The sequence below is a fragment of the Magnolia sinica genome, chromosome 16, assembly GCF_029962835.1.
Source record: "Magnolia sinica isolate HGM2019 chromosome 16, MsV1, whole genome shotgun sequence".
Taxonomy (NCBI): domain Eukaryota; kingdom Viridiplantae; phylum Streptophyta; class Magnoliopsida; order Magnoliales; family Magnoliaceae; genus Magnolia; species Magnolia sinica.
In genome coordinates this window covers 70,282,254-70,308,447 of record NC_080588.1, presented here as the reverse complement: position 1 = coordinate 70,308,447, position 26,194 = coordinate 70,282,254, and the positions used below count along the sequence as shown (strand labels likewise).

The following is a 26,194-nucleotide window of genomic DNA, read 5'->3' as shown; positions in this document are numbered from 1 at the left end:
TACTTAGCTATGTGGGTACTGACATTAGTAAAATACACATGTGAGACCAATGTTGAAAAATTCTAGTTGGTGGCATTAATTGATCAACGGACTGGATGGGTTAGGTATATAGGCATGCAAGGGACCCTAGGTAGGTGATCATTCACATGGATGAAAGTGGGATTGCATACACTTCCATGGGAAGATTTTGGTACGCAAGGGCCTTTTCTATATAAACCGTCTTGGTCCCGAAGCTCATATGAGCATCAATGCTAGTAACAGGCATGGTTTATCTTTGTGGTACTTCAAGATTTCATGCATTTAGGATCTTACGAGGATAATGACTATTGATCTGTGTATCAGAGTAAGATCTCTATGCATACATCAGTGGAGATTATTATTATTTTTTCCCCTGGATCTTGTCATCTAAGTTCCTTGCTGATCCAAATCCAAGCATCCCAATGACATTTTTTTAAATCACGAAACTAGATCATGTGCTAGTTGGTTATTTGGATAGTTACCTATATGCTTGCTTTGATTTTTCTTTTCAGATGGTGGCCATTTCATCTCAAGGGGTGTAAGTATGTGGTGATTGATTGGTCCCTTGGGCTTGTGTGGCCGCCAGTTTAAGATCTAGCGGCACATGTTAGTTGATGAGATTCAGATGTGGGCGAATCTTTCTCAATTATTCAAATCAATGACTGGCCAGTACTGATGACACGAAAGAGTTTAGCCAATAACCATTAAAGAGTAGTGGAATATTGATGATGACTAGTGCATTGTCTAACTGTATGGTTGACATCCATGACCTATACATGGCATCATCTACTGCTCCATGGCCGACATAATAATCTGACTTGCTTATTACACCCTCGTATCATGGTATTCGTGCTAGTTATAAAGATGAGAAGGAAGGCGTGGGGTCCACAGGACTTCCAACTGTGTTGATTTAGGGATAGTTATACCCAATCCTTCAGTCATGTCCACAGGCTGGCCATTGGGTGTGTCCAGGTGAAAGGCATGAAGCAGACGAGCGAGCGTCAGGTGCATGACTTGCATGGCAAATGTGATACCCGGACAGGCCCGCCTGCCCGACCCAAATGGGAGGTACTCGAATTGTTGGCCCCTCACATCTACGTCCACGTGGCTGGTTATAAACCTCTCAGGTCGAAACTCAGATGGTTCCCACCATACCCGTGGGTCCTGATGGATCTTCCAGACGTTAAAGAATACTTGAGTCCCAGCTGGGACATGGAAGCCTCCCACGTGGCAGTCTTTCGCAGCCTCGTGTGGTAGCAAAAGTGGTGCGGCAGGATATAGGCGCATTGTTTCTTTGAGGATAGCCTGGGGTATACTAAGTTTTTGATATCTGACTCAACCACTAGTCGGTCCCTGCCTACGTGTTCATCCAACTCATCTTGACCCCTTTTTATTACATGGCGATTATTCAGTAGCAAGGAGATGGCCCATGTCAGAGTGACGGCTGTCGTTTCTGAGCCAGCTAGCACGAGAGCCTGCATAAAGTGACAAGAAACGACATGAGAAAAGATTAAAAAAATAAAGGAAAAACCTCCTCACCTCTCATCCAATGGAAGAAAATAAAGGCTTATCTCAGCATAAACCTAAAATTTAAGCTTGTTTTACAAAATTCTTACTCATCTATCATTTTAGTGGGCCACACCCCAATGATAACTATACGGAGGGTGAGCGTTTTCTGTATATTATTTCTAATAATGTGATTCACCTTAATCATGAATAATGGAATTTATTTTTGAGCCTTTGGCCTAAAATGAAAGAATGCACCTGTCTGTTAGTATGAATTTGACGTAGACATCATGATAAGTGTTAGGGGAAAAATAGTGCAAGTCCGAAGGCTCGGCTATAGAATAAACCCACTCTACTGACATCGCTCGGTGATCCGAGGCAATAAGCCCGACTGAGGTAGGTAAGCAAAAAGCCTAAAGGAAAGACTTAGCTCGGGTTCCGGGGAATAAATCTCGACCGAAACTTACAAAGTCATGAGCCACAAGGCTAAATATATAAAATAAATAAAATTGACTCGGCAAAAGAGGAAGCAACATGTAAAGAGGCCGATCAAGGCCCAAAGCTTAGAAGCCACTCGATCGACTATAAAACCGACACATGTTTAGGTTGGTTACAGAGTCGGCTATCGGATTAAGAAAGGATATCGATTACCGATCTGTTCCATTTCATTCGACAGATGACAAATAGTTTTACCCTTGTAGCCAGCCGAGACCCATTCGTCACCAGAGTCAGTTAGGATCGAGCCAAGAAAGGAAGAGACGGTGTAAATGGAAATACTGTCTCGAAAATTCAGTAAAAAGATCTTCGATCTCGAAGATCTCGGGATCGGATGAAGTCCAAAAACAGATCAAAATCAAATCTCCGAGAAATCAGGAGAAGAATCCCTGCACGCCGGGGCCCTCTCGTTCCTATAAATACAGGAGACCTCCAAGGTGAAAGGTACGCAGAAAACTCTCATAAAAACCTCATGCTATGTCCATCATACTGACTTAAGCATCAAAGGTTCCTCGGCTCTAGACAAGGTCCCCTTTGTCTTCTTTTTGCGCAGGTGAGAGGACGGAAGGAGTGGCACCAGTTTTTTGTATCAACAGATTGGCGCCGTTTATGGGAAACGATACGAAAAGTCGTTTTCCAGGCTCTATTAAAAAGCTTCAGATAGGTTCCAATGGCGAAAACTAGAAGAACTGCTCAAAATGAGCCTACTGAGGTCGTTATCACTGGACCACCGGCAATTGAAGGTCCGCTGGGTACGAACGGAGCCCAAGGGGCCCAAAACCAACCCGATAATCGACAGGGTTCTGCCGCCCGTCTAGCAACCTCCGTTTTAACTAGGCACAATCAACGAAACTAAGAAAATGGTTGGTTAGATAAGAAAGTCCAAGAGCTTAGGATCAATCTGAACTATATGAAGCAGATGTTGGAGTAAATCCATCGCTAGCAAGTTTTGCCTCAATATAATAGTGGCCAGGCGAATGCTCCGCAAAAATTCGCCAACCCTCAGCCTGTCGCTCCGTGGTTTATCCCTCAGTAGAGTCAGCACCAGGGTCCTCCAGAACCTACACTCGCTCATTCCGTGACCGCCCCGCTACCAGCCTCCGATCTACGACATGAAATAGATCGAAGGAGGCGCAGCAGGCCTCCGGTTGAGGGTACGGCCAATAGTGTAACACCCCAAATTTTTGCCAACTTGGAGTTAGACGTACTTAGGTAATAGGTCGATCCTAACACCTTAATTACTTCTCAAAAACTCAATCCCAAAGTCTCAAATCCCCTTTCAATCAATTTTCTTTAAAATCTCTCATTTTCTTCAAAAATCTCACCTTTTACCATCCTATCCTTCAAAGTTTTCTAAGCACATTCATAATACACACAAATCCTAGGGTATAAATGATGAAGAACAATACCAAAACTAAAACTTCTCATAAATAGTAACGAAATGTATAAAATAGGTTTTTGACCCTTAGCCTTTTGGAATCTAACAAAATAAATAGGTTAGTTGGATAGATTAGCATCTCCTACCCCAAAACCATATATTGCAAGTCAAATAAACTCATTCTGATTTGCAAATTAGATCCAAAAATGCCTCACACGGACACGGGGATTAAACGACACAATTCGGGGGGACCTGAGGTGGGTCTCGTATGTATCCGGCACCCCCGCGGGGGGGGGGAAGGACATCACTCCTGGGGTGAGCCATCGGCCCAGAGTTCAGCGACCAGCAAGGGGCTCACCGGTTTGGCGAGGCCTCGCCGCCAAGCGGGCCTGGTAGGGCCGCAGCGGGCCGACGGCCCGTTTTTGGCAGAAAAATTCTGCAATATTTTTTTAACTTTGAAAAGTCATATCTCCCTCGTTACAACTCCGATTTAGGTGATTCAAAAGCCAGATTGAAGCGTGATAAGTTTAGTTTCATATAAAAATAAGTAAAAAATATAATAAAATACTTAATATAGTTAAATATAGGTTATTGTGACAACTATTCGAAAACTATTAGTTTGGACAGCTGTTGCTTCTGGAATTTTTAGAAATTTTCTACAAAATGAAATCCAATAAAATTTGGTAGAGATGAATTAGACTTGATGAGGAAATATTAAAAAAATAATTAAAATAATATACCAACTAAAAATACCAGAAAGGGGCGTAGAACTGCCCTAGGACCTTATTCTATCGTAATTAGGGCACGATTTAGTTAAGTGTTAAACTGAACAATCAATAGAATTAACTCAAACTACTTTAAATATGAACTACAAGACTCAAAATATATAGAATCATTAACGCTACATTATCTTGAAACTTAGGATCCATCTCAAAACCCAGTTGCGCTCGGGAGCACCTTAAAACTCCGTATCGGACCTGGACCGCACGTCGAAAGTCCGATTACCTTAAAACTATATGGATATGACTGCATTACTGGACTTGTCAATTTCCTTAGAAATCAAGTCTTGATTGTGTCTAAAAATGCACAACTTGAGCCCGGAGCAAAGAGTGTGAGAAACGTGAAAATATTTAAAAATAAAATTCGAATTTAAGTAATCTGAGTCATGTTGCTTGCCGGTCAAATATAAGGATTCAGACATCAGAATTTGACCCAAATACACCCTCGGATCAGGAGAAATGTCTCACACATGTAGGTGTACTTGTGACCCTGATTGAGTGACCGTGACCGTTGAACTGAAACTGGTCCGCCACGGCTGATCTACCCGATCGGAACAAAAAATCAGCCTGACCTAGATTTATGGTCAGGGAGCTTAAGTCCAACCACACGTGAAAAAGGGGCCACCAGAAGTGCTCCGTTGGACCGAAACAGTCTGTATTTGGATATAACTTAAGTATACCTTGGCCTTGGGGCCATTCCCATCAAACCTGGGCCTATATAAGGACCTTAAACACTCCCTCTCATATGCCATACGAATTTTACAAACCCTAAGGAAAAGAAGAGAGAAAAGAGAAGAAGAAAGTGAGGAAGAGAGAGAGAGAGAGAGTGAGAGAGATAGATGTTGGGATCTTTCTCTGACGCTCCACGTGCTTAGCCACCACTCCTATGTCGCTATATGGGCGATACCAATCCCGTTCTTAGGTAAGAAAACCTAACCCTAATCTGTTTTAGGGTTTCAGATAGTGTAAGTTATGAAATAGCTAACCTAATTTATGCTATAGGTTACCAATCTGCCGTAGACAAAGACTTAGCTTTAAAACTGAGTTCGTTACGGGTCTACTGGCGAAAGGTACGGGTTATAAACGTATAGGTTATGGTTTTCAAAGCTTTCGATGTCGGTTAATGATTTATAACTGACGTGGGTGGTATTTTACATGCAAAATGCGTCGTCTGTTTCGTTTTACAAGTATATATGAACTATGTGACATATAGTGTATTTTATGTATATGTTGTGATATTTGAATACGTATGGAATTTGAAATTATGCCTAACATAATTATCTGTCGTGGATATATGCTTGTTATATATGCGACAACTCCTTAGTGAAAGGACTTGCCCTAAATCACGCCATGGCCAATATACGTTATACATGTTAAAGTGTGTAGCCCAAGTGTTTGTGAAAATGATTAAATGAATATGAAACCGGATTCATGCATGCCATGATTATCCGCTGTGGGTATGTGCGTGTGGTATACGGGGCAACTCCCTAGTGTAAGGATTTGCCCTAATACGTGTTATTACCAACATACGTCATGTATGTTGGAATATGTAGTCTAAGTGTTTGTAGAAATGTCTGAATGAACAAGTGTGTAATAAATTGTACTTTATATGGGTATTGAGAAGAGATTCTCAACTATTTTAACGATGTGTATGACTTCCTCCATGTAACTTATCTTCTTTGTCTGTTTTACTTAGACACTACTTATGTGTGAATTCATGGTTAAGTTGAAATCCATCAAATGCTCACATGCTTATATGATTGAAATTGTTGATCTATTACTGTTCTGATTAGCTTGTATGATTATCTGTTATAATTGAATATGGTTGGGACTATGAAATAGTCCAGACAATCGGTAATAGGTTCTGATTTGGTGGCTGAGGTTGTTTTTTCTCACAGGACGTGTTCAATGAGTCTGAGTCGTACTTTGGTTGTCGACAGTGGTTAGGCCACATGGAGTGCTCCTGCACTTCATGTCGATCAACTCAACATGCGCTCATACTAATCGAGCTCGTTAAGTAACCCGATTGACTCGATGTATGTTCACCATGTATGTACGCTACTGCTTGAATTTAAGGTACCAAACTCACCAGTAAAAATTCCTTTAACCTTGGTACCTCGATCCGCTAAGACTCATGAGCCGGGCATGGTGGTATGGGACACTATGGTCGAGCTGTCGGCCTATGCTGGGGTGACGAGCCTCCCCGTAGTGACCAGTGAGCAACTCAGACTCGTAAGCTGAATACGGTGGTATGAGACACTGTATTCGAGCTGTCGGCCTACACTGATAAGGTGACGAGCCCTTAGTAGTGACCTCGAGCGTACACTAAGACTGCGTAGAGGCAACGAGCCCTTACGTAGCAATAAGAGTATACTAGGCCTGCACTGATAAGGTGACGAGCTCTTTGCAGCGACCTAGAACCGTATCATCATATGAGATTTACTAGGAATGACGACCTTAGAATGGATCATTGTTTGAGAATTGATATAAGAGAGGTATCTTAGCTTTCCAATCCTGCTATATGAAAAGGACTAATAAGAACTTGGTAATCACGCTCATGAACCGCATTACGTGTGCGTTTGGCGTAGCAGGTCAAGCACTGAGGCAGTGTTTCATGCGCGATCGTAAGATGAAGTCACTGAGGGAGCACAGGTGAGGGCATGCATCATTATTTCATATCATTCTTGCATTAATCACAATACTTAGGGATGTTTACTTGTATTGCGTTATCATTACTGCTTGACTGAATTGATAATATGTTAACCTTTGCTTTATTGTTCCACTAAGTTGATCACTCACTCCCATGTTATGGGACGGTGTTGTACACACTAACCAGACCTTGTTGTAGGTTCAGATGATGGCGTAGCCTGCAAGGCAGAGCCGGACTTTGAGGATAATGAGGAGAGTTTCTCCTATATGTAGCTATCAGGCGTGTCTATGTAGACCGTGTTCTGATCGACGGGGCTTATAGGGATGCTAACTAGATATCATTACACTCGTTATAATTATATTTTGGAGCATACATGTATATTCTTTTTCTATATTTTGGGAGTATACATGTACATGTTTAACCTAGTAACCTGATCATACTTCGGAGACTTACTACAGTTCATATATCTTATACATCTAATACAGTCTTCCACTTGCAAAAATTCACTTGTCTCTGGAGTATGATATGTTGTTTTGGTATAATCTCATTCATGTTTAATGCACTAATATGGACAATATTTAATCATCATTATCTATGTTGTATAAGTGATGCGTTGGAACTCGGGAGTCGAGTTTGTGCTCGACCCCCGATTTTCAGGGCGTTATAAGATGGTATCAGAGCATGATTTGGATTAAACCGGACCTGGGTTATGGTCACACGACGTACGTTGACGCTTTTCGACATAGTTGGGTGTGAGAGAAATGTAGAAACAAGCATAGGTTTCTCCGATTTCGCCAATTGGCAAAATTCACCGAAATCGATCACTTTGCTCGGGACTATACCCATCCGTGTTCGCATGAGTTGATCCCGAATCACCCCTAGACCATCAATTAATGGGTCTAGACCATGATTTACCCAATCCTAGCCTTCAACAATCGAGAAAAGACGAGGTTGCATCTGAAAGTGCTCGAAATGACCCGAAACGACTTAAAACGGAATCGGGGACCTAATAACATATCTCCAAGGGGACCCAGGGTGGGACCCACACCTTTTTGGGACCCAGGGGGCAGGAGGACCTTGTCGGATAGTCCAGCGACCGGCGAGGACCTCGTCGCCAAACGGGCCTGGCCGGGCGGGTTGGCTCGGGCCGTTGGGTCCTGGGTGCTGTGTGGCCCACGGACGCATGTGGAGTCAGTTAAAACACCTCCTACGCCACCTCTCCTTCACAAACCACCACCCCAAGCTCTCCTTTTCTCCAAAAATCCCAGATTTTTCATTCAAACCCCTCCTTCAAACGCTCCTTTTCTCATTTTTGTGCAACCCTTGCATCACCCCTTCAAAAACCTCTATCATAGCTGCCGACCCTTTCCATTCTCTCTCATTTGAGCTCTAAACCCTCACTCTCTCATTCCATATGAATTTTCTAACCTATGTGAGATTAGGGTGGATGGAATTATAAAAGTAATAATAAATGCATGTGTAAGGTAGTGTCCCTAGATTGGGTGTATCCCATGGGTTCTAACACCATGTTCGGAATGTATGCAATTAAAAGTAAATCCCGAGATTTCCTTTCAAATCACACTTGAAATTTATCATCATGGGATTTGAAAATCCCATCTCACACTTTCCAACATAAGGCTTATTTTCCAAAGCCTATGAAATTGATTTTTTTTTTATCCCACCCTCCTTCCAAACATGTTATTTCCACATCCGGAGGTGGGATTAGCAACAAAATCCATTTAATACAACTTAATACCTCTGGCCAAATAGGCTCTTAGAGTTTTGGACCTAAGGTTGGTACTCTTAGATTTCAAAGGAGTTAACAGTGTGGGAAATTCAATAAATTAATAACGTGAACCCCAAGACCTTCTTAGCTGGTATGGTCATGTGTGAATGCACGAGCACAATTACATTCAAGTTCGGGCAACTCAATTCCAATCAGACAACGTTTGACCCTAAGCGATAAAACAATTTCTTGTATTAGAGATGGTATGAAATCAACTAGCGTATGAGTGTAGACTTTGGATTCCAACTATTGGATTACCGCTACTCATAAATTATGACTAGGCAACTAGTTATATTAAGGAATGTAAAACACTGATTATGCTAAGACAATTGAATGATAGAGTTAGTTGGTCGGCTTGATTAGGTTGGAGTGAGACCTTATTCTTTCGTTAAATCCTCTTGGTACTTATAGGCTTCTTTAGTAACTCTTAGGAAGCTTGTTTGACTTAGAAACTATTCACGCTTAGAGGAAACTTATATATCCCTTGGATTGAACATTAGATCAAAACAATACACCGCCTATAATTGCCTTCTCAAGGACTTATTTTAATCGGGAACACGGAGTAGAGAAATAATATATAAGCGATGTATTCGTGGTTTGAATCGAATTTTCAATCCTGGTAGTTACCAATGAACTCAATGCTCTAATCAAGCAGAAGCTCGGGATCAACTAGGATTAAGAACTGATACGGCAATTCTCTGTCCTAGCTAGGCAGAAGGTCTACGTATCCGGCTCAGACCCACTACACAACTTTCCTTCCGTGTTGGCCCTACCACTTACAACTAAAAGTTTATTACTTCATCTTTGAGAAGTATCAAAAGTATATAGCGAATAGATATTTTTTCTTTTTAGGCCCAAGAAATTTCTCAAATAGGGATTAGGTCCTGAATCACAGACCATTCTGGCATAAATAATTGTGCATATGAACTTAGAAGAATAGTCTGCCCGTTAACCTGTTTGTCCAACTTCCTTATGCACTAATAATATATAGATTATCTTATCGTATTAAACTGGGCATGATTAAAGAGGGTAAGTCGGGACCGTAGTAAAAGTTCCTTCTTGGGTAGAATTAGGCATCTTGCCATAAACTTACACCCGTTCCCGAAATCAACGCAACACCCATCATTTTTAGCTCCTTTCTATAACCAAAGGTACCAATGCCATAGCACACATCATCGATGGAAGGAAGACCAATGTATTAAGAGATCGTATCTCATTTCATGTCAAGGATAGGTCCTAAATTACACCTTGTTCCGACATACGGATCAGGACATAGATCCTTGAGCCTTGAGAGTGAAAATAATTTTTAAGGGGGGTAGAACATTATGAACCTAATCTAGTTAAGTCAGTCTATACATCTATTGGATCAGAGTGGCGCAGCGGAAGCGTGGTGGGCCCCTGCCCCACTGGCCAAGGATCGAAGGAAATTGATCCAGGCTGTGCGAAGGGATAGGTCACTAAATAGGATCTGAATCTTCCTTAGAATGTCTATAATGAAGTCTTTGAAGGAAAGCAATTAGGGTTCAAGTGTTAAACTAATTCATGTTAGAGAATACGCCTAACAATGGGTACGAGCTGAATTACAGTAGCCGAGGTCAATGTATCTACAATGTGCTCGTTGAATACGAACTTAATAGGAGCCTTAGCTAATTTTAGGGAGAAACAATTTTAAGGAGGGTAAACTAAAATGAGCCAGACTAGCATAGATAGTGCATACCCTGCCACACATTTAACTTGAAACCAATAAAGTATAGGAAAAAGAAATAATGGAATCCTTACTTATTACCCTTAGTCAATTTTGGGGATGAAATTATTTTTAAGGGGGTAGATTGTAACACCCCAGATTTTTGCCAACTTGGAGTTAGATGTACTTAGGCAATGGGTCGATCCTAACACCTTAATTACTTCTCAAAAACTCAATCCCAAAGTCTCAAATCTCCTTTCAACCCATTTCCTTCAAAATCTCCCATTTCCTTCAAAAATCTCACCTTCCACCATCCTATGCTTCAAATTTTTCTAAGAACATTCATAATACACACTAATCCTAGGGTATAAATGATGAAGAAAAATACAGAAACTAAAACTTACCATAAATAGTAACTAAATGGATAAAATGGGTTTTTGACCCTTAGCCTTTTAGAATCTAACAAAATAAATAGGTTATTTGGATAGATTAGCGTCTCCTACCCCAAAACCATATATTGCACATTAAATAAACTCATTCCGGTTTGTAAATTAGACCCGAAAATGCCTCACACAAACATGGGGGCCAAACGACACAATTTAGGGGGACCTGAGGTGGGTCCCGCATGTATCTGGCACCCCCCGGGGGGGGGGGGGGGGGGACATCGCATCTGGGGTGAGTCATCACCCCAGAGTCCAGCGACCAGCGAGGGGCTTGCCAGTTTGGCGAGACCTCGCCGCCAAGCGGGCCGATGGCCTGTTTTTGGCAGAAAAATTTTGTAATGTTCATCCAACTTTGAAAAGTCATATCTCCCTCGTTATAACTCCGATTTAGGTGATTCAAAATCCATATTGAAGATTGATAATTCATATAAAAATAAGTAAAAAATATAATAAAATATTTAATATAGTTAAATATAGGTTGTTGTGACAACTATTTGAAAATAATTAGTTTGGACAGCTGCTGTTTCTGGAAGTTTTAGAATTTTTCTACAACATGAAATCTAATGAAATTTCGTAGGGATGAAGTGAACTTGATGAAGAACTATTATAAAAATAATTAAAATAATATACCAATTAAAAGTACCAGAAAGGGGCATAGAACTGCTTTAGGACCTTATTCTATCGTAATTAGGGCACGATTTAGTTAAGTGCTAAATTGAACAATCAATAGAATTAGCTCGAACTACTTTAAATATAAACTACAAGACCTAAAATATATAGAATCATTAACGCTACATTATCTTGAAACTTAGGATCCATCTCAAAACCCAGTTGCTCTCGGGAACACCTTGAAACTCCGTATCGGACCTGGACCGCATATCGAAAGTCCGATTACCCCAAAACTATACGGATATGACTGCATTACTGGACTTGACAACCCCCTCAGAAATCAACTCTTGATTGTCTCTAGAAATGCACAACTTGAGCCCGGAGCAAAGAGTGTGAGAAACGTGAAAATATTTAGAAATAAAATCTACATTTAAGTAATCTGAGTTGTGTCGCTTGCAGGCCAAATATAAGGATTCAAACCATCAGAATTTGACCCAAATATACTATTGGATCAGGAGAAATATCCCACACATGTAGGTGTACTTGAGACCCTGATCGAGTGACCGTGACCGTTGAACTGAAACTGGTTCGCCACGGCTGATTTATAAACCCGATCGAAACGAAAACTCAGCCTGACCTAGATCCATGGTCAGGGAGCTTAAGTCCGACCGCACGTGGAAAAGGGGCCACCAGAAGTGCTCCATTGGACTGGAACAGTCCGTATTTGGATAAACCTAAGCATACCTTGGCCCTGGGGCTATTCCCATCAAACCTGGGCCTATATAAGGACCTTAAACACTCCCTCTCATATGCCATATGAATTTTGTAAACCCTAAGGAAAAGAAGAGAGAAAAGAGAAGAAGAAAGTGAGGAAGAGAGAGAGTGAGAGATAGATGTTGGGATCTTTCCCTGACGCTCCACGTGCTTAACCACCACTCTTGTGTCGCTATACGGGTGATACCAATCCCTTTCTTAGGTAAGAAAACCTAACCCTAATCTGTTTTAGGGTTTCAGATAGTGTAAGTTATGAAATAGCTAACCTAATTTATGCTATAGGTTACCAATCTGTCGTGGACAAAGACTTAGCTTTAAAACTGACTTCGTTATGGGTCTACTGGCGAAAGGTGCGGACTATAAACGTATAGGTTATGGTTTTCAAAGCTTTCAATGTTGGTTAATGATTTATAGCTGACGTGGGTGCTATTTTACATGAAAAATGCGTCGTCTGTTTCGTTTTACAAGTATATATGAACTATGTGACTAATAGTGTATTTTATATATATGTTGTGATATTTGAATACGTATGGAATTTGAAATTATGCCTAACATGATTATCTGTCGTGGATATATGCTTGTTATATATGCGACAACTCTTTAGCGAAAGGACTTGCCCTAAATCACGCCATGTCCAATATACGTTATACATGTTAAAGTGTGTAGCCCAAGTGTTTGCGAAAATGATTAAATGAATATGGAACCCGGATTCATGCATGCCATGATTATCCGCCGTGGGTATGTGCATGTGGTATACGGCGTAACTCCCTAGTGTAAGGATTTGTCCTAATACGTGCTATCACTAACATACGTCATGTATGTTGGAATATGTAGTCTAAGTGTTTGTAAAAATGTCTGAATGAACAAGTGTGTAATAAATTGTACTTTATATGGGTATTGAGAAGAGATTCTCAACTACCTTAATGATGTGTATGACTTCCTCCATGTAACTTATCTTTTTTGTCTGTTTTACTTAGACACTGCTTATGTGTGAATTCATGGTTAAGTTGAAATCATCAAATGCTCACATGCTTGTATGATTGGAATTGTTGATCCATTACTATTCTGATAGCTTGTATGATTATCTGTTATAATTGAATGTGGTTGGGACTATGAAATAGTCCAGGCAATCGGTAATAGGTTCTGATTTGGTGGCTGAGGTTGTTTTTGCCCACAGGACGTGTTCAATGAGCCTGATCCGTACTTCCGTTGTCGATAGTGGTTAGGCCACACAGAGTGCTCGCGCACTTCATATCGATCAACTTAACATGCGCTCGTACTAATCGAGCTCGTTAAGTAACCCGATTGACCCGATGTATGTTCACCATGTATGGACGCTACTGCTTGAATCTAAGGTACCAAACTCACCAGTGAAAACCCCTTTAACCTTGGTACCTCGATCCGCTAAGACTCATGAGCCGGGCATGGTGGTATGGGACACCGTGGTCGAGCTGTCGGCCTACGCTGGGGTGACGAGCCTCCCCGTAGTGACCAGTGAGCAACCCAGACTCGTGAGCTGAATACGGTGGTATGAGACACTGTATTCGAGCTGTCGGACAACACTGATAAGGTGACGAGCCCTTTGTAGTGACCTCGAGCATACACTAAGACTGTGTAGAGGCGACGAGCCCTTACGTAGTAATAAGAGTACACTAGGCCTGCACTGATAAGGTTACGAGCCCTTTGCAACGACCTAGAACCATATCATCGTATGAGATTTACTAGGATTGACGACCCTAGAATGAATCATTGTTTGAGAATTTATATAAGGGAGGTACTTTAGCTTCCCAATCCTGCTGTATGAAAAGGACTAATAAGAACTTGGTAATCACGCTCATGCACCGCATTACGTGTGCGTTTGGCGTAGTAGGTCAAGCACTGAGGCAGTGTTTCATGCTCGATCGTAAGATGAAGTCGCTGAGGGAGCGCAGGCGAGGGCATGCATCATTATTTCATATCATTCTTGCATTAATCACAGTACTTAGGGATATTTGCTTGTATTGCGTTATCATTACTGCTTGACTGAATTGATAACATGTTAACATTTGCTTTATTGTTCCACTGAGTTGATCACTCACTCCCACGTTACGGGACGGTATTGTACACACCAACCAGACCCTGTTATAAGTTCAGATGATGGCATAGTCTGCAAGGCGGAGCTGGACTTTGAGGATGATGAGGAGAGTTTCTCCTATATGCAGCTATCAGGCGTGTCTATGTAGACCGTGTTCTGATCGACGGGGCTTATAGGGATGCTGACTAGATATCATTACACTAATTATGATTGTATTTTGGAGTATACATGTATATTCTTTTTCTACATTTTGGGAGTATACATGTACATGTTTAACCTAGTAACCTGATCATACTTCAGAAACTTACTACAGTTCATATATCTTATACATCTAATACAGTCTTCCGCTTGCAAAAATTTACTTGTCTCTGGAGTATGATATATTATTTTGATATAATCTCATTCATGTTTAATGCACTAATATGGTTATCTATGTTGCATAAGTGATGCGTTGGAACTCGGGAGTCGAGTTTGTGCTCGACCCCCGATTTTCAGGGCGTTAGAAATAGTGACGAATCCTGGAAAGCTAACCTCTAGGACTTCAGGACGGAAATGCGAGAAGAGATCGCGGACATGAAGCAGGCCGTGATACATATCCAACAAGGCCTGAGGCAAAAGCATCTCCGTTCATAGAAGAGAATGCAAGCTCGGTTATCGGAACGATTCTGTCTTCCGTAGATTATGTCATTCACTGGCAAGACCGATCCAATTGAGCACATCGAATCCTTTCGAACATATATGGAGTTGCACGATGCCTCGGACGCTGTAATGTGCCGAGAGTTTTCTCCCTCACTTTAGTCGACATAACTCGACTTTGGTTTAAACAATTGAAACCAAAGTCCATTGGCTCGTTTGCAGAGCTCAGCGATGCCTTCCTCACCAATTTCATTGGTGAGAAGAAAAAGTTGAAGCCACCTGCGCACTTGAACAACATAGTTCAAAAAGAGGGAGAGCTGCTAAAAGATTATATTAAACGCTTCAACTGCGAGTTGCTCTAAGTCCAGAAATATTCAGACGAAACAATACTCAACTCGATCATGCAAGGTGTCAGAGACAAACCATTTCTGGCATCCTTGGACAAGAACCCGCCTACTAATCTGGCTCAATTCATAGCCCGATCAGATAAGTATGCGGATGCCAAAGAAAGACTCGGATCATGGGCGAAGCTGCCCAAAACGCGAAAGTCTCGGTCAAAGAGTCAATAAAAAAAGAAGTTGACTTGGCTGGTAGAAAGAAGGGTAAAGATGATCGGACACGTGATGAGCGTAAGTCAGGTAAACGGGCAGATCGTAAGTTCTCGATGTACACCCCGCTCAATAAATCGCAAGAGCAGGTATTGATGGAAATTAAGGGCGAAGGATTCGTCAACTGGCCAGATAGACTCTGGAGCAATCCAAACCGACGGAGCAAGAATAAGTACTATCATTACTATCGCGATCATGGGCATAATACGAGTGACTGCTACCATTTGAATGAAGAAATCGAGCGACTCATCCGAGAAGGCCGTCTTAGAGAGCACGTCGAAAGAACCGAGACAACGGAAGAACGTTCAGGTGACAACCGACCCACGGAGGAAATCTGAACCATCGTTGGTGGTTCCTGAGGCGGAGGCGATTCAAACAATGCTCGAAAAAATAATGCCAAGAGCATCAGTCGACCCGAGTCCGAAATCCTGATACTAGCTCGACCTTCGAAAGAAAAGAAAATGGAGAAATATTGCATTTCGTTCATTGATGAAGACGCTTGTCACCCTCACGATAGCGAACCATAAGGTATTCCGCATTCTCGTTGACACAGGGTCATCCGCAGATGTATTGTTCACTCAAGTGTTTGACAAAATGGGTGTCGAACGATCGACGTTACAGCCAGTTCACACCCCATTAATCAGATTCTCTGGTGGATGAACACTCTCCGAAAGAGTCATCTCATTGCCACTCACTACAAGTAACTCTCTGCACCAGGTGACAGTAATGGTCAACTTCCTGATAGTTGACCAACCATCAATCTACAACGCTATACTCGGTCGGCCCTATCTGTGCCTTCTCCAAGCTGTGGTATTGACGTACCATCTCTTTATGAAATTTCTAACCAAGTTAGGAGTAGGAGTCGTAAAAAGTGACCAACAGGACTCACGATGCTGTTATGCGACAGCCGTGAAGGCTCCATCCGAGGTAACCACGATTGAATCGTTGGACCCTCGGGCCGAGACACATGAGCAAAGACAACCGGTAGAAGACCTTATCCCAGTGCCCTAAGTCGAGACAGACGAGTCCAAAATAGTACAGATTGACTCGTCTATGCAGTCACCCCTAAGAGACAAACTGATATCCTTACTCTGACGATACGATGATGTATTTATATGGAGCCATGAAGATATGTCAGGGATCGATCCCTCGGTGATGACTCATTGCTTTAACATCGATCCGACCTACCGACCGATTCGACAAAAGCGACGACTGCTCGGCCCCGAAAGGTACGCCATCATTAAAGAAGAGGTCGGTAAACTCCTCAAGGCTAAATTCATAGAGGAGATATATTATCTGGAATGGGTAGCTAATGTCGTACTCGTTAAGAAAGCCAATAGGAAGTGGCGAGTTTATATTAAATATACCGACTTAAACAAAGCCTGCCCAAAGGACAACTTTCCTCTTTTAAGGATCAATCAGCTGGTGGATAGCACGGCTGGACATGAACTTCTTAGTTTTATGGATGCTTATTCTGGATACAATCAAATTGCAATGCATCAATCAGATAAATCAAAGACTACCTTTATCACCGACAAAAGGACTTTACTGTTACCGTGTGATTCCATTTGGTCTAAAGAATGCATGAGCAACCTACCAATGATTGGTAAACAAAATGTTCACTCGGCAGATTGGTCGAACCATAGAAGTATACATTGATGACATGCTCGTTAAAAGCATACACGCGGCCGATCATATTGCTGACTTAGAGGAGATGTTTCTCATCCTTCGCAAATACCAGATGAAGTTGAACCCGGGTAAATGCGCCTTTGGGGTAAGCTCAGCTAAGTTTCTCAAATTCCTGGTAAGTCAGTGGGGGGTTGAAGTTAATTCGAAAAAAATCAAAGCATTGCTTGACATGGAATCCTAAAAAATGATCAAGGATATACAAAGGCTGACAGGACCAAGTAGCAGCGCTCAACCGCTTTCTCTCCTGAGCTACCGATAAGTGCCTCCCGTTCTTCAAACAATCAAGCGTTGGTAAACGGTAGAGTGGACGGAAGAGTGTGACGCAGTGTTCTAGCAGTTGAAGTCATACCTCGGATCTCCACTTGTCTTATGAAAACTCGAGCTTGTGGAAGCTTTGATACTGTAACTGGCGGTTTCCGACGTAGCCGTAAGCTCGGCCTTGATACGTGAACATGAAGGAAAGCAATTGCCGGTTTATTATGTTTGTAAAGCGTTATTACCAGTAGAAAAAAATATTCGCCTATAGAGAAAGTATTCATAGTCCTAGTTGTCTCCTCATGATGACTTCAGCCATATTTTCAAACTCACACTATCGTCGTCATGACAGACCTTCCGCTGCAACAAATCCTTCAGAAACCAGAAGCTTCCAGCCGACTGACAAAGTGGGCGATAGAGCTTAGTGAATTTGACATTCAATACAAGCCGAAGGTGTCAATTAAAGGACAGGCCGTTGCCGACTTCATCGACTTGTCTATTGAGTTTACAGATGAGTCAACTAAACAGCTGACTGCTTCTCCCGAGTCATCGCCCGACCCAACCCCCTGGCAGCTTTATGTCGATGGCTCATCCAACTCTACAGCAAGTAGGGCGGAGTCGTCTTGAAAACTCCCGACCAAACCTATATGCAATATGCCTTAAGACTTGATTTCAAGCCTCAAACAACACAGAAGAATACGAAGCCTTGTTGCTTGATCTCCGACTCGCAGCCAGTCTGGGCGTCACTCATCTCAACGTATTCAGCGACTCACAGTTGGTCGTCAATCAGGTCACTAGCGTATACCAAACACGTAAAGAGCAACTGAAAGCGTACTTGAAGAAAGCTAAAGAGTTGATCGATGATTTTCAACTATATATTGTCACTCGGATCCCTCGAACAGAAAATGCCAAGGCCGACCTATTGGCAAAACTTGCATCTGCCGACGAAAATGTATACCTAGGTCCATTCCGATCGAGTATGTTGCTAATCCAAGTATCGACGACCCGCTTAACTTGACTTTACATCCAATCGACTCGAAACTTACTTGGTTCGACTCGATTGTCCAATATCTCGATAGAGGAAAGTTGCCCAAGGATTGTGTCGAGGCCTAATGATTGAAGGTCCAAGCCTCCCGTTACACCATAATCAATGGAGTATTATATAAAAAAGGATTTTTCACTCCTTTGCTATGCTGCCTAAATCATTGTGAAGCCAATTATGTACTGCAGGAGATCCACGAAAGGATTTGTGAGAATCACTCGGGAGAACGATCACTCGCACATAGGGTCTTACGACAAGGGTATTACTGGTCGACCATTCAGTATGATGCTTGCAAGCTCGTCCAAAGTTGCAATAAATGCCAACGATTTGCAACCGTCTCGAGACAACCACCCGAGAAACTAACCCCTATGGTCAGCCCCTGGCCCTTTGCACAGTGGAGAATCGACATCATCGGACCGCTCCCTTTAGGGAAAGGCCAGACCAAGTTTGTCGTTGTTGCAGTAGATTACTTCACAAAGTGGGCCGGAGCCGAGCCACTGGCTAAGATAACCGAGCAAAAGATCACGAATTTTGTTTGGAAAAACATCGTCTGCCGATTTGAGATACCTCAGACCATAGTTACCGACAATGGGTAGCAGTTCGACAACAAGCGATATCGGGAGATGTGCGATAATCTCAGAATCAGAAATGTTTACTCATCCCCCCATCATCCTCAAACTAATGGACAGGTTGAGGCAGTCAACAAGATCATTAAACAGCACATTCGAATCAAACTCGACCGAGCTAAAGGAGCATGGGTCGAAGAGCTTCTTAAAATACTATGGGCATACCAGACCACTGCTCGAACGGCCACGGGAGAAACTCCCTTCTGCTTTGCATATGGATCGGAGGTTGTCACTCCAGTCGAGATCGGACTGCCTTTAGCTCAGGTCAGTTCGTTTAATGAGCGAGACAATGAAGAATTGTTAGATCTTGGACTCGACCTTTTGGAAGAATAAAGGGAGGTGACTTGCCTACGCATAATAGCTCAGTAACGACAAGTAGCTCGGTTCTACAATGCTCGAGTCAAGGTTAGACGCTTCTGAGTAGGAGATATGGTCCTCTGAAAAATGTTCCCGAACACTAAGGAAGATGGTGCAGGCACACTGGGACCCAATTGGGAAGGACCCTATATAGTCTCGAGCACCATCCGACCCGAAACGTATCGGTTAGAAGATCTAACTAGGCAATTCCTCCCCTATCCTTGGAATGCCGTTAAGCAATTGGAAAGATTGGATCAAGTAAAGAATGAAAAACATGTAAACTGAGTCAAATGAATAAGAAAACCAAGTATATTCATTCATCAGTATGTGTTTTACATCGGATTACATTAGTTTCTACTTTGAAATTATATTGATGGAATAATAAAGATATAGGCAAAAAGAGTCGGCCGCGATACGCTATGTCCCCTCTCAGTTGCAGAAGCTCTTGAGCCTGCCTGGTGTGTTTGAAGTGCTTGAAGCTTGGTGTGCTTAAAGTGCTTGACATCTTCAAACCAGCTCCAAGGTTCATCAGGAGCTAACTCAAGAGTTGATTCAAGCTCAGCTGGTGCCGCCACTCGGAGCAACCTCGGGCGCTGCCTCAGGAGTAGCCTCAGAAGCAACCTTAGAATCAGTCGCAGCAGCGGTAGACCAAACTGCCTTGGCCCCCAGACCTTTAGACCCAAAGGCACTTCATCAAATCCTGAAAGATCAAGATTGGGGAAGGATTCCTTCATCAGTTTGACACACTTAGTGTAACCATCCTGATACAAGCGATCCTGCTCCTCTAGATACTCTCGGGACTCAAGAAAGTCCTTTAAGGCTTGGGCCTTGGCCTGCTCAATGGCAGTCTTAATCTTGATCCTAAGCCGAGACAACTTCTGCTCGGAAGCATTTAGAGCCTGACGACTCAACCGACTCTTCTCCCAAGCCTCTTGCAATTGCGAGGCCAAATGAGTACCCACGGCTTTAGAGTCGTCGACGGCCTTCCTGACAAGCCCTAAGTCGCCGACCATTATGTTGAGTTGAGTCATGGCAGCTTCAAGTTGTGCTTCCCCTCCGTTGCTCATTTCTGAGCTGCTTCCGCCTCCGCTGTCCGACTCTAAGCTTCGGCCAGATCTACGCTAGCTTTGAGCAAACAAGGAGCGAATTACAAAAGAAAAATGCAAAGTCAGATTAAGCTCGAAGGAATCGGCAAGATAAGTGAGAAGTTCAAGTCTTATCTCGAGGAGAATCTTTGCCGCATGAGAGAGAGTCCGCCTCTAGGGAGCTTTGAAGAAGGCAACGAACTCTTTCTCGCTCCTGTGAGAAATTGCCCAAGGGACCATGTCCGACAAGGCCCGCTGGAAGAGCGATGTCTCCTGTTGAGTCGTCTCCCCTCTTAAAGGCTCCCCTCTCCTCTCCTCCCCCGTCTGCTCTGGAACTTGCTCAGCGATAGGTACTGACTCAGGAGCCACCTGAGGCTCGGGAGCTACTTGAACCTTGGAGGCCACCGCGTCCGCCACTTCTGCCCCCTCCGAGTTGGGGATTATCACAGTTGGGATGGCCGGGGCAGTTTGCCCTTTAGCCTTCGAAACCGTCTTCGACTTCTTTGGAGGTGGAGGTCGAGCCTCTGACCTTGGAGGGGCCTTCATTTTGGAAGGCGAATGAAGAATGGGCCTTGCCTCAGCCATCTCTGCATCAGGAAATATAAGATGAGTTAAACCAAATTAAAAGGGAATGTAATGAGACAACTAGAAAGTACCTATTAAGGTCGAGTCCAAACCCGATTCAAGCAGATGCTCCAGTTGGGGAAGTCTCTTCCAAGTCCACTGCTCCGGACTCAGCTCCCTTAGATCCTTAATCTGAGCTAAAACGCCTACTCAGAGCTTTGGCCTTCGCATAGGGATATCTGAGAAATGCATTCAGTTAGACTCAAAGACACTGGTACGAGAAGATAAAGAAAAAGTGCGTGCCGAGTCACCTACTTGGGAGAACGCCTAAGGAACACGAGATTTGATGGGCCCAGGCTCGGTTATCTCCCAACGGCCACACGCCCAGAACCATCTGTCTCTCCAGTGCTTGTTGGAGGTAGGTGGGTCGATTATCAAAGGTCCGCCCTTGTACCGCCAAGCACACAAAAAGTACTAACCGGGCTACTGCGAATTCGGCTGTACTTGAAACAGATGGAGAAAATATCGATAGTCAGTGGGGGCTGCTCTGTCTCAGCCCATAACACCGAGCATTTGAACAAGTTCCTCCACCCATTCGGGACTATCTGCTCGGGCTCTATCTGAAGTCGGGAAAGCAGATCCCGAGCTATTCCCTGAAGGGGCAGACGTAAGCCGCATTGTAGAGCGACTTGGAAGATAACAACCATCCCAGCAGGAGGACAGTCGGGTAATTCACTTGGCAGAGGGAGACGGATAATGACCGAGTCCGGGACATGATACCCGACCCTAATTCTGTCCAGATCCGCCTCGGTTTAAACAGAGGGAACCGGACCCTTCTTCTCATCTCCAGTCTCCCCTCCCTTGGCCGCCGATTCAACAGCTTTCGCCGATCTCCGGGTAGAGACCGACTCACTGGTTCCTTCGGCCTCCTCATCCTCTTCCTCCGATTCCTCCTCAGGAGGATTAGGTCTGCCTGGGGCAGTTGCCAGAGACGCCCTTCCACAGGAGGGACCCGCAAAAATAGGATACTTCGCTGAGGATCCAGCCACCCTTTCAGAGTGCTGGAAAGCCTCATTGGCACTTACGGCCATCTCCGCCAGTAATGAAGGTGATTCTGAGACGTCCCAGAGACGCCTCGCTTCACCCTTTTAATCGGAAACTCCCTCTCGGGGGCTTGAGGAGCCGTGCATTGCCATTAAAACTAAAAATGAAAGGGAGGGAGAGAGTATGAAACTCACCGGTTATAGCAAGGAGGGCTGAAAAAGAGGCGAACGTGAAAGCGAAAGTCGAAAACGAAGGGGGAAAATAGTGAAAAATAGCGAAAAATTGGGAGAGCAGTGAAAATCAGAGGGAAAGGAAGACGCGTGAAAATGGGAAATGCGCGTCCCCCTCCTCCTTTTATAGTCGCGCCATGTGGTTAGGGCATTTAAGGAAGAATCAAATCAACGGTCGTTTCAACTCCCCCGCTTGACACGTGGCGCATTTCGAACGACGCAACAGCCACTATCGCCACGCGTCCAACGCCTATAAGCAGGAAGAAGCATTCCGATAGCTGCCATCTCGTGCAACCTCGATCGACGAACCGTTGCGTGCTCTTGATGACATAAGACTCCTGCGAGCATTAAATGGTCCATCATAAAGTCGATCCTAGCTCAAGCCAACTCAGCGATTACTCTACTCCATAGCGTCAACCACGTTGATGCAAGGAGTAGGGGGCTTACTGTTAGGGGAAAAATAGTACAAGTTCGAAGGCTCGACTATGGAATGGACCAACTCTACTGACACTACCCGGTGATCTGAGGCAATAAGCTTGACCAGGTAAGCAAAAAGCCTAAAGGAGAGACTTAGATCGGGTTCCGGGGAATAAATTCCAACCAAAACTTATAAGTCATGAGCCATAAGGCTAAGTATATAAAATACATAAAGTTGACTCGGCAAACGAGGAGGCAACATCTAAAGAGGTGGATCAAGGCCCAAAATTTAGAAGCCACCCGATTGACTATAAAACCGACTCATGTTTGGGGCGGTTACAGAGTTGGCTATCGGATTAAGAAAGGATATTAATTACGGATCTGTTCCATTTCATCTGACAGATGGTAAATAGTTTTACCCTTGTACCCAGCTGAGGCCCACTCGTCACCAGAGTCGGTTAAGACCAAGCCAAACAAGGAAAAGATGGTGTAAATGGAAATACTGTCTCGAAAATTCAGTAAAAGGATCTTCGATCCCAAAGATCTCGGGATCGGACGGAGTCCAAAAATAGATCAAAATCAAATCTCTAAGAAATCAGGAGAAGAATCCCTGCACACCGGGGCCCTCCTGTTCTTATAAATACAGGAGACTTCCAAGGTGAAAGGTACGCAGAAAACTCTCCTAAAAACTTCCTACTACGTCCGTCAAACTGACTTAAGCATCAAAGGTTCCCCGGCTCTAGCCAGGGTCCCCTTTGTCTCCTTCTTGCACAGGTGAGAGGACAGAAGGAGTGGCACCGGTTTTTTGCATAAACAATGAGCTAACTCGAGCTCACTAACCTATTTGCCGGCGTGAACCGCCTAGCAGAATATAGTGGAATGATATTTATATGGATTAAGGTATTGAAATGTAAATTCAATATTAGTTAGGTAGGTGAATATTAGTTAGGTAGGTTTTATATATATATATATATATATATATATATATATATATATATATATATATATATAAATTCTCTTTTATAAAAAAAATATAAGTTCATGCTAATAGTGATTATAAATTAGATTATTAGAGTTGATAATCTCTAATACATAACAAATTGATGCTAACCATCATCGTAAATTGGAGATTAAGATCTCTAATTATATCTAATTTACTTTAGGCGGCTATCAATCGTGACCTTAAATAATTTTTAAAATTGATTAATTGGGCCACAGATCCAGCTTGTAAATTAATATGATCGCTACCATAGATGAATAGGCCGTACATGCACAAAGAAAAACACGGAAGCGGATTGTGTCCTGCCCCCACTGGAAGGAAATCAGTTAAGATTGGGGCTTTGTGTGTCCCAACGTTATATATGGGCTTTATCCATGCCGTTCATCCATTTTTTTCAGATCATTTTAGGATATCAACCCTAAAATTAGATAGATCCAAGCATCAAGTGGACCACACCAAAGAAGCAACGGTGACAATGAAGCCACCGTTGAAACCTTCCTAGGGCCCACCATGATGTTTATTTTCCATCCAACCTATTCATAATGCTACATGTGCCTGGATGAAGGGAAAAAAAAAATAAATAAATACAAATTTCAGCTTGATTCAAAACTTCTGTGGCTCCCAAGTTTTTAACGGTATCCTCACTTAGTGGTCCACTTGAGCCTTGAATATGCCTCATTTTTTGGATCATAGACTAAAATAATATTAAAAAATAGATGAACGGCATGGATAAAATCCATTCATTACGGTGGGCCCCACATTACCCTGCCTGGACCGATTGGGTCCAGGCCGGGGCAGGACGCAATCCGCTTCCGAAATAAACACTCATCAAGAGGAAAGCAATCAATGGTGTATGTTAAAAATGCATGGGTTGCCCGATCAAGGATTAGGAAGGCATAATTGCAGGATATGACACGTAAATATAAAGTTGGGTCGGGTCGGGCTAGGAAGGCCTGGGCCTGGCGAGTTGGGCTAAAAATGGCTTTGCCCCAAGCCTAGCCTGAAAAATCAATAGGCCATGCAAGAGAGGCCTAACGCCAGCCATGGGCCCAGCTAGATCCCACCCGGGTCCCTCACTAGAACGGTGAGGTGACACATACCATGGAAGTGGCCTTGATTACGGTATCATTATCATGGTCAGGGAGCGGTTCCTCCTCCAGGATGGACAGCATCACGTCGATGAAGTTACGATCGCCACCATCGATCTTGCCGGACTGCCTCTTTAGCCTATGATCGTACAGCCAGCTTGAGACTAGACTGTTCATTTCCTCAACGACTTTTTTCATGGCAGTCTCGTGGCCCCACACATCCATCCACTTGAGAAAAGGAAGTGCATCAGATACCACAAACACACCAGCTAGATAAGCCATTTGATCCATCGCATGTTGGAACCGCCTCGCCTCGACCTCATCGCTTATTCCGTTACTACCGAAATATCGCTTCCCAGCCACGATCATGGTCAACATGTTGAAAGTCAGGTCTCCAAACCATCGCTTCATCTCGACTACAACCGGTCCCCCACGACACTCCTCTAATTTTCGGTGCAACCCTTTTACACCCATGTCAATCTCCGAGTAACGGATGTTCTTCAGCAACTCGAGCCGACGGTTGGATAGGAGCTCAACGGTGAGGATCTTCCGTATTTGACGCCAGTAGGGACCGTAAGGTGCGAACCCGACCATGGCGTAATCGTAGCCTATGTACTTTCCAGCCGTTGATCGGGGACGGGTGGCGAGGACCAGGTCATTGGTGGTGAAGCACTCTTTTGCTAGCTCCCAGCTACTTACAAAGAGTGCACGACGCGTACCTAGCCGTAGGATGAAAGCCGGGCCGTACTTATCGGCCATTGATCCGAGTGTTCGAGCAAGTGGATCACGTCCATGGAGTAGATGGAGATGGCCCAACAAAGGCCACGCACCACTTGGTTCGGGTGCTTTCTTGCTCTTGCCCTCAAGCCTACTTGTACGTGCTATGTATGTTTTGTAGAACAAAAGCGTCGCTAAAACGCTGCAAATAGCTAGCAATTGGAAGAGCAAATCCATAGATATAGATAGCGTACATCCGCAGAGTAAACTCTTGTATATTTAAGAGGGCGGATCGTCTGTTTCCTGGAGGCAGGAACTCCCTGACTCCAGCGTTTTCATTGGTCCACGTCACTGTAAGTTCTACGTCATCAGTTTTCTTAATATATTAAAAAATATATATTTAATAAGATGTATAACGGAGACGTTAGACACGGAAACGGACTGGCTACTACCCATGCCACCGGCCAATGGCTAGCGGTCAGTGCTCTGTGGGCCCCATCATGATGTATGTGTTTCATCCATGCTGTCCATCTATTTTTATAGATAATTTCATGGTATGAAATCAACAATGACGGATATCCCAATCTCGAGTGAACCACATTGCAGGAAACAGTGTTGAATGAACGTGGACCATTAAAAA

At 43.4% G+C, this 26,194-nt stretch overlaps 1 pseudogene; it reads right to left on the bottom strand.

Moving 5' to 3' along the window:
- Positions 1-844: 844 nt before the first annotated feature.
- On the bottom strand, positions 845-25,830 carry LOC131229443 (cytochrome P450 CYP82D47-like; annotated as a pseudogene).
- Positions 25,831-26,194: the final 364 nt, after the last annotated feature.